The sequence below is a fragment of the Diceros bicornis genome, chromosome 11 (genome assembly GCF_020826845.1).
Source record: "Diceros bicornis minor isolate mBicDic1 chromosome 11, mDicBic1.mat.cur, whole genome shotgun sequence".
Classification (NCBI taxonomy): domain Eukaryota; kingdom Metazoa; phylum Chordata; class Mammalia; order Perissodactyla; family Rhinocerotidae; genus Diceros; species Diceros bicornis.
Genome location: NC_080750.1, coordinates 28,592,988 through 28,603,099, shown reverse-complemented (window position 1 = coordinate 28,603,099; position 10,112 = coordinate 28,592,988).

The window sequence follows — 10,112 nt, the reverse complement described above, 5'->3', positions numbered from 1 at the left end:
AAAAGAGGAAAAAACAAAGCCCAAAGTTAGCAGAAAGAAGGAAATAACAAAGATCAGAGCAGAAATAAATGAAATATAGACTAAAAAGATCATAGGAAAGATAAATTAAACTAAGCTGGTTTTTGAAAAGATAAACAGAATTGACAAATCTTTAGCTAGACTCATCAGAAAACAAAGAGAGAGGATTTAAGTAAAACCAGAAATGAAAGAGGAGACGTTACAATTGAAATATGGAAATACAAAGGATCTTAAGTAACTGCTATGAACAATTATTCACAACCAAATTGAAAACCTAGAAGGAATGGATAAATTCTAGAAATATGCAACCTTCCAGGACTGAATTGTGAAGAAATAGAAAATCTGAACAGACCAATTACTAGTAAGGAGATTGAATCAGTAATCAAAAACCTCCCGACAAAAAAAGGCCAGAACCAGATGGCTTCAGTGGTGAATTCTACCAAACATTCAAAGAAGATTTAATACCTATCCTTCTCAAACTCTTCCACAAAATATAAGAGGAAGGAACATTTTTAAACTCATTTCATGAGGCCAGCATTACCCTGACACCAAAACCAGACAAAGATGCCTCAGAAAAAATAAATTTCAGGCCAATATGCCTGATGAACATAGATGCAAAAATCCTCAACAAAAATTAGCAAATCAAATTCAAAAATACATTAAAAGGATCATACACCATGATCAAGTGGGATTTATTCCTGGGATACAAGGATGGTTCAACATTCAAAAATCAATGAATGTGATGCACCACATTTACAAAGAAGGATAAAAATATTATGATTTTCTCAATAGATGCAGAAAAAGCATTAAAAAATTCAACATCCATTTATGATAAAAACTCTCAACAAAGTGGATATAGAGAGAACATATCTCATCGTAATAAAGGCCATATATGATAAGCCCACAGCTAACATCATACTCAACAGTGAAAAGCTGAAAAATTTTCCCCTAAGATCAGGAATAAGACAAGGGTGCCCACTCTTGTCACTTTTATTCAACATAGTGTTGGAAGTCCTGGGCAGAGCAGTTAGGCAAGACAAGAAATAAAAGACAGCCAGATTGTAAAAGGAGAGTTAAAACTGTCAATATTTGCATATGATAAGATACTACTTTTAGAAAACCCTAAAGACTCCACCAAAAACTGTTAGAACTAATAAATGAATTCAGTACAGTTGCCATATACAAAAATCAGTTGCATTTCTATGCACTATAAACAAACTACAAGAAAGAGAAATTAAGAAAACAATCCCATTTACAATTGCATCAAAAAGAATAAAATAGCTAGGAATAAATTTAACCAAGGAGGTAAAAGACCTATACACTGAAAACTATAAGACATTGATGATAGAAATTGAAAAAGACACAAATAAATGGAAACACATTTCATGCTCATGGATTGGAAGAGTTAATATTGTTAAAATGTTCATACTACCCAAAGCAATCTACAGATTCAATGCAATTCCTATAAAAATTCCAATGGCATTTTTCACAGAAATATAAAATTAATCCTAAAATTTGTTTGGAACCACAAAACATCCCAAATGGCCAAAGCAGTCTTGAGAAAGAAGAACAAAGTTGAAAGTATCACACTTTCTTATTTCAAACTATATTACAAAGCTATAGTAATCAAAACAATTTGGTATTGGCGTGAAAACAGACACATAGATCAATGGAATCGAATAGTGAGTGCAGAAATAAATTAGTTGACCATATATTTGTGGGTTGATGACCAAGGAGACAAGAATATACAACGGTGAAAGGACAGTCTTTTCAAAAAATGGTGCTGGGAAAACTGGCCAGCCATATGCAAAAGAATGAATCTGAACCACTAGCTTATACCATACACGATATTTAACTCAAAATAGATTAAAGACTTGAATGCAATACCTAAAACCATAAATCTCCTAGAAGAAAGCATAGGCAGTAACCTCTTTGACATCAGTCTTGGTGATAATTTTTTGGATTTGACACCAAAAGCAAAGGCAATAAAAGAAAAATAAAGAAGTGGGGCTACATCAACCTAAAAAGCTTATGCACAGCATAGGAAACCATCAAAAGATAACCTACCAAATGGGAGAAAATATTTGCAAATCATATCTGATAAGGTGTTAATATCCAAAATATATAAAGAACTCATACAACTCAATAACAAAAAAATCCCATCTGATTTAAAAATAGGCGGATGATCTAAACAGACACTTTTCCAAAGAAGACATACAGATAGCTAACAGGTACATGAAAAACTGGTAACATCACTAATTATTAGGGAAATGCAAATTAAAACTACAATTAGATATTACCTCACACCTGTTAGAATGGCTATTATCAAAAAACAATAAATAAATGTTGGTAAAGATGCGGAGAAAAGGGAACACTTGTGCATTGTGGTTGGGAATGTAAATTGGTGCAGCCACTATGGAAAAATTATGAAGGTTCCTCAAAAAATTAAAAATAGAACTACCATATGATCCAGAAATTCTGCTTCTCAGTGTTTATTCAAAGAAAAGAAAAACACCAACTTGGAAAGATATATGCAACTCCCCATTCAGTGCAGCATTATTTATGATAGCCAAGACGTGGAAACAACCTAAGTGACCATTGATGGATGAACAGGTAAAGAACATGCACCATACACACACACACACACACCTACCCCACACACACACACCTCCATACACAGGAATATTATTCAACTGTGAAAAAGAATGAAATGTTGTCGTTTCTGATAATATGGATGGAACTTGAGGATATTATGCTAAGTGAAATAAGTCAGATAGACGAAGACAAATACCATATGATCTCACTTATATATAGAATCAACAAAGAAAAAAAATATTGAGCTCATAGATACAGAGATCAGATTTGTGCTGCCAGAGGCTAGAGATGGGAGGTGGGCAAAATGGGTGATGGGAGTCAAAAGGTACAAAAAGGTACAGTTACAAAATAAATAAGTCAAGGGGATGTAATGCATAGCATAGTGACTATATTTACTAATACTGTATTGCATGTTTGAAAGTTGCTAAAGTGTAAATCTTAAAAGTTCTCATCACAAGAAAAAAATTGTAACTATGTACGGTGACATGTTCACTATACTTATTGTGATGATCATTTTTCAATATATTGAAATATTGAATCATTACATTGTACATCTGAAACTATAATGTTATATGCCAATAAATCTCAATTAAAAATAAATAAATAAGTAATAAATAAATAAAATCCAAATACTGCTAAGGTCTCACATTGGGGGTCTCTTTGCATCTAGTAGATACGTCACTACCAGAATCAGAGTTCCATGGCTCTCCTAGGGACTGTGGACCCATATTCCTCTACTCTTCCCTGCTTTGATCCTGGGCTTCAGAGAAGGAAAAGAGTTCTTCACTGTAATTTCATAGACCTCTGATACAGACGTTGAAGACTTGGCCCTTATACAAGTTTTTCAGAAAGTGATTTTGGTTAATAATCAAATTGTGGAAGAAATATTTGGACATTCTCCGTATCTGGTTACAACAGTACAGATGCAATAAAAGGATACTGCATTAAATGACAAAGTGATACCAAGAGAAGAGGCAAAGCAATCGTTCTGATGGTAGAGACCTTCCCATCTGTTTGGGAAGAAGACACAGATGCAGCAAAACATTAGTGATGGAAGCAGCATATTGCGGTGCCAAGTATTGAGGAAACGCATAACTTTTAAGTGCCGTAAGTGTAATATATTTAATTAGTTAAATCTGAGTTAAAGCAGAGATATAAGTGAGGACTAGAGTTTTCAGATCTCTTTAAGGGGCTTTGAATTAAATTCTATTCATCAGAGGCTTGAGTTTCTATTCTATATAAAGGTCCCGTGGGGATAAAATAAGTAAAGCATGGTGTCCTCCTTCAAGGCGGTTAGCCTTATTGGTTGAAGTGGTGAATCAGAGAAAAAAATCCATGCTGACGTATGATATATATGTTTTTTACAGCTTATGCAATTAATAATCCAATGGAATTATCTAGGCTTATAAGTAGAAATCACGTATATAACTTTCATGATACCTCAGTGATTTGTAAGAAAATGATAAACATGTAAGAAAATTTTGAGACAAATGGCTTCTGAGTAATGAAATGTTTTCTCTACAATGATGTTTGTTAAACATACTATCTCTCTATTATGGGCTGAATTGTATCCCCTCAAAAATTCATGTTTAAGTCCTAATCCCCAGTATCTCACAATGTGACCCTATTTGGAGATAGGTCTTTAAAGAGGTAATTAAGTTAAAGTGAGGTCATTAGGATGGGCCTAATGCAATATGACTGTTGTCCTTATAAGAAGAAGAAATTGGGACACAAACATGAACAGAGTGAAGACAATGTGAGGACACAGGGAGGAGATGGCCATCTACAAGCCAAAGAAAAGGACCTGGAATAGTTCCTTCTCTCATGGCCCTCGGAAGAAACCAACCCTGCTGACCTCTTGATCTCAGACTTCTAGCCTCCAGAACTGTGAGAACATAAATTTCTCCCACCCCAGTGTCTGGTACTTTGTTATGGCAGCTCTAGCAAACTAATGCACTCATTTGTTTAGTTCTAATGTAATCATCATTATGAGCCTGAGATAGACATTTAGACTACTGGGAGTGGGAAGCAATATGTCTCATTATTCATTATATTTTCTATATAAGAATTCCATTAATTGAATAAAATAATAAAATACTGATGGCTAATAGTTTTATATGTACTAACTGATAAATAAATGACAAGCAATAGGATATATTGGAGGATATGAGCAAGCCATTTGGTGTAAAACTAATTTGGCCTGAATTTATTTTTCCCCAAAGGGCCTGACATGGCCGTGAGCATTCACTGTATATCTGCTTTAGGTATTTACTATGTCCCCAAAACAAGAACAATGCCCTTAAAGATAAGGATGTAACTTCCCCCACATCAACATTTGCTTAAGGATAAGCATCTCTCCCTAGGCTAGGGATTGATTGCTGACCTGCTGTGACGATCCACCTAGAGACCACAGACCTGTTGCTGTGTTCATCAATTGCTGTGTGAATTGCTGTGCTGTTGTAAAAGGGACATTCCAATCATATGTGATACATGCTCTTTGACTGTATATAACCTCTCTGTACATCCCACTTCTTTGGAATGCTCCAAAGAATTAATCAATAAAAATTAATAAACAAAAGGAGTTCTTTACTAAAGAAAGTGAAATTACAAAGAAAGAACCAACTAGAAATTCTGGAGGTAAAGAATTCAATGAATGAGATGAAGAATGCAATATAGAGTTTTCTCTATATTGCAAGAAACCCAACAAGAGCTATCAGATTTGATTAGAAAGGCAAATATTAGATTAATTTGGATTTCAGAAGAAGAAGAGAGGGAGAAGGGTGAAGAGAAGTTTATTTAAAGAAATAATAGCTGAGAACTTCCTAAACCTGTGGAAGGACTTGAACATACAAGTCCATGAATCTAATAGAACACCTTATTATCTCAATGCAAAAAGATCTTCTCCAAGACACATTATAATGAAACTGTCAAAAATCAATGATAAAGGATCTTAAAGGAAGCCAAGGAAAAAAAGAAAGTAACCTACAAAGGAATCCCCGTTAGGCTATCAGCAGATTTCTCAGCAGAAACTCTATAGGCCAAGAGAGAGTGGAGTAACATATTTAAAGTGTTGAAAGATAAAAATTACCAGCCAATAATATTTTATCTGGCAAAGTTATCCTTCAGATATAAAGGAGAAATAAAGACTTTCCCAGACAAACAACAGCTGAGAGAGTTCACCACTACTAGGCCTGCCTTGCAAGAAATGCTAGAAGGAGTTCAAGCTGAAATGAAAAGATGCTAACCAGTGACATGAAAACATATGAAAGTACACAACGCCCTGGTAAAGGTGAAAAACAGACAGAATTAGAAAACTTTAACTCTATATATAGACTATATATAGACTATATATAGTCCTAGCTAGAGAAATTAGGCAAGGCAAAGAAATAAAAAGCATCCAAATCAGAAAGAAAGAAGTAAAATTGTCATTATTTGCAGAGGATATGATTTTGTATACAGAAAATCCCAAAGACTCAATCAAAAAACTGTTGGAACTAATCAACAAATTCAGTAAAGTTGCAGGATATGAAATCAATATACAGAAATCAGTTGCATTTCTAGACACTAATAATGAAAGAAAAGAAAGAAATTTAAAAAACTATCCCATTCAAAATAGCATCAAAAATAATACCTAGGAATAAATTTAACCAAGCAAGTCAAGATCTGTAAATGAAAATTAGAAGAGTTGAGAGAAATCAAAGAAGACACAAACAAATAGTAAGACATCTTGTGTTCATGGATCGAAAGAACTAATATTGTTAAAATGTCCTTGCAATTCAAAGCCATCTATAGATTCAATGCAGTCTCTATCAAAATTCCAATAGAATTTTTCACAGAAATAGAACAAACAATCCAAAATTTGTATGGAATGACAAAAGACCCTGGATAGCCAAAGCAATGCTGAGAAAGAGAACAAAGCCAAAGGCATCACGCTTCCTGATTTCAAACTATATTACAAAGTTATAGTAATCAAAACAGTATGGTACTGACAGAAAAATAGACACATAGAAAAATGGAACTCAATACAGAGCCCTAAATTAACCCCCTGCATAAAGATCAACTAATATTCGACAAGGGAGCCAAGAACACCCAATGGACAAAGGATAGTTGCTTTAACAAACGGTGCTGGGAAAACTGAATAAACACATGCAGAACAATGAAATTGGACCTCTATCTTACACTACTCACAAAAATTGGCTCGAAATGTATCAAAAGCTTAAACATAAGACCTGATACCATAAAACTTCTAGAATAAAAAATAGAAAACAAGCTGCTTGACAGAGATCTTGGCGATAATTTTTTGGATATGATTCCAAAAATACAAACACCAAAAGCAAAAATCAACAAATGAGACTATATCAAACTTAAAAGCTTATGCACAGCAAAAGAATCAATCAAGAAGTGAAAAGGTAACACAGAAAAAAAATTTACAAACTATACACCAGATAAGGGGTTAACATCTAAAGTCTGTAAAGAACTCAGACAACTCAAGAACAAAAAATATCCAATTAAAAAATGGACAAACGAATTAAATAGACATTTCTTCAAAGAAGACGTTCAAATGGCCAACAAGTATATGAAAAGACGCTCAACATCACTAATCATTAAAGAAATGCAAATCAAAACCACAATGAGATATCACCTCACACCTGTTGGAATAGCTACCATCAAGAAGACAAGAGATAACAAGCGTTGGCAAGAATGCAGAGAAAAGAGAACCCTTGTACACTGTTGGTGGGAATGCAGCCACTATGGAAAATGATACGGAAGTTCCTCAGAAAATTAAAAATAAGCCTATGATATGATCCAGCAATCCCTTTTCTGGGTATATGCCCAGAGAAAATGAAAACAGGATATGGAAGAGATACATGCACTACCATGTTTATTGCACCATTATTCATACAAAAGCCAAGATATAGAAACAACCTAAGTGCCCATCAACTGATGAATGGATAAAAAAGATGTGATATATATAAATGGTGGTTACCTGGGGATGAGAGGTGGGGGGATAGGTTAGAGGTTAAGAGTACAAAGTTACACTGAGTAGTAAATAAGTCCTAAAGAATTGAATTAACATATACATATTTTTCAAATTTATATTTTAATTTCCTATATGATAACTATTTAGAACTCTAATTCACATTAGAAAAAGCTCTTTGGGGGCTGGACTGGTGGCATAGTGGTTAAGTTCGCACACTCCATTTTGGCGGCTCGTGGTTTGCAGGCTCGGATCCTGGGCGCAGACGTATGCACCTCTTGTCAAGCCATGCTATAGCAGGTGTCCCACATATAAAGTAGAGGAAGATGGGCACGGATGTTAGCCCAGGCCCAATCTTCCTCAGCAAAAAAGAGGAGGAATGGCAACAGATGTTATCTCAGGGCTAATCTTCGTCACGCAAAAAAAGCTCTTTGGGGTCCTCAATATTTTTTAAAAGTATGAAGGGATCCTGAGACCTAACATTTTGAGAACTCTTAGACTGTACTATGCTGCTTAAGTATCTATACACAGCATAGCAATTGTGTATAAGTGGTTACTTCTAAAGTAGTTGACATAGTGTGGATATATATATATACCTTGCTATGTGTGGATTGTTTATTTGGATATATTCTCACCAGAGTTTGCACTTTTGAGAACTGCAATAGTTGAGAATACGCAAACTCCAGAGGCAATTTCTTTCATTTTTGGATAGCTCCACAATGAGAGATATTTTGGTTATTTGGAACCCAAGTCAATACTCTGAAATTCTGCAGTCTAACACAACTACCATTCTATTAATGTAGGTTTGCACTGTATTAGCTGTATGGGTTGGTACATTATACCAATATGTTGACCATTAATTGATATTGATATGGAGCCTACTAATATTCTGTTGCCATGCCTCCTCACTTACTAGGTACTGTTGCTCAATCAAATGGCTATTTTCTTCCATCCTTTTTGGAACCAAATGCCAGAGTTTATATATACTCACTTTCAAGTTCCCATCCTACTAGGCTGATTGCTCTATTATATTAAATTCCCTTAGATTCTAATTGCTTCACTATTGATCACTTCCTGTTATTTGCAAATTTTTTAAAATGTATTATTGGTTGAAATGTGAAAAAAATTTCTCTATAAACTTTTCTTCATCACCCACATTTCTTTTCCTAGCCACTAGGTTATACGAAAAACCTCCTCAAATGCTTTGCTAATTCCACATAACTGAAAAGAGGCGATTAGATTAGTCATAATGACGTTTACTAAATGAACCCATTAATACTCCTAGTGATCAATGGTTTCATTTTCTAAGCACACAAACTTTAAATATCTAGTTCTAGAAACTTACACAGGATCTATATAATTCCATCTGCTTATAATTTACAGAATCTAATTTATTATTATTTTTGAAAACACAAGGTACCTCTTTTCTTCTCTCTCTTCTCCATGATTGTTCCAACAGTAATGCAGCCCCTCAGTGACTTTGTCTGAAGCTTCTCGCAGTATCCTGGTACATAATTCATCAGAGTTTTGTTGTCAAATGATTCCCAGATCAAGTTATTCCTGTCTGGGAGACGTGTCTCTTCCTCCCTGATAAAGGAGGCTTCCCTTAAACTGGAGGGACTGCCCAGCAACAAGGAATCCACTTGTGGATTGAGGCAAGACTTACCTCCAAATGCCAGTGCAGCCTCTAGCTGGCTGAAGAAATTGAATTCCGGTTAGGTAATTTTTTTGAACATAGTTTACCCTGGCTACATAATTATATAATAATATATACCTCACCCAGCAAGGATGTAGGGACTTAGAAATTACGTATTCAAAGAAGAATACACAGCACTAACAAAATTTTCAACAAATTTCAGCTTCTAAGGTCGTTCATTGCCCAATTTCTAATTCTTACATTTCCCTATTCTCTGTATGACTTTCTTTTGTTCTTTCATGGCTCATGTTCATATTAACTTACCTATAGACTCATAAAATCAAATTTTTATAAGCTACTTTGGTTTGTAGAGCTACATTGAGCATTGGTTTTTGTAATCAATGCTCTCTTTTTTTTTCCTCACGATATTTTTAAATTTTCTTTTTACAGAGAGTATAGTCTTGGATACTCTTTCATTGCAACATAAATATAGGTGAAGCAAAAATAATCACGTGATAATATTACTAATGAAATATAGAATAATAATAGAAAGTGATAACTGGGTATTATATTAATGGCTTCGGTTATTCCTATTCTCTTTATCTTTTACCCCCATTGATGACATAAGTTGCCTAAAATAAATAATAAGCTAAAAGGACATGCATTCTTAGGAGCCAAGGATAAAAGACATTTTTGCGTTACTTATTATACTTGCTTTATGCTAGAGCCTGAATATATGAGGAACATCTTTGTTACTCATATGAGTAATGTGCTCACACATATGGTTATACAATTCACAACTAGGCAGTTAATTCCATAAGTGCCTCCATGACCCTCTACATATTTGAAGCTGCTTTTATTACATTGCCTTTGTACTTTGAATTT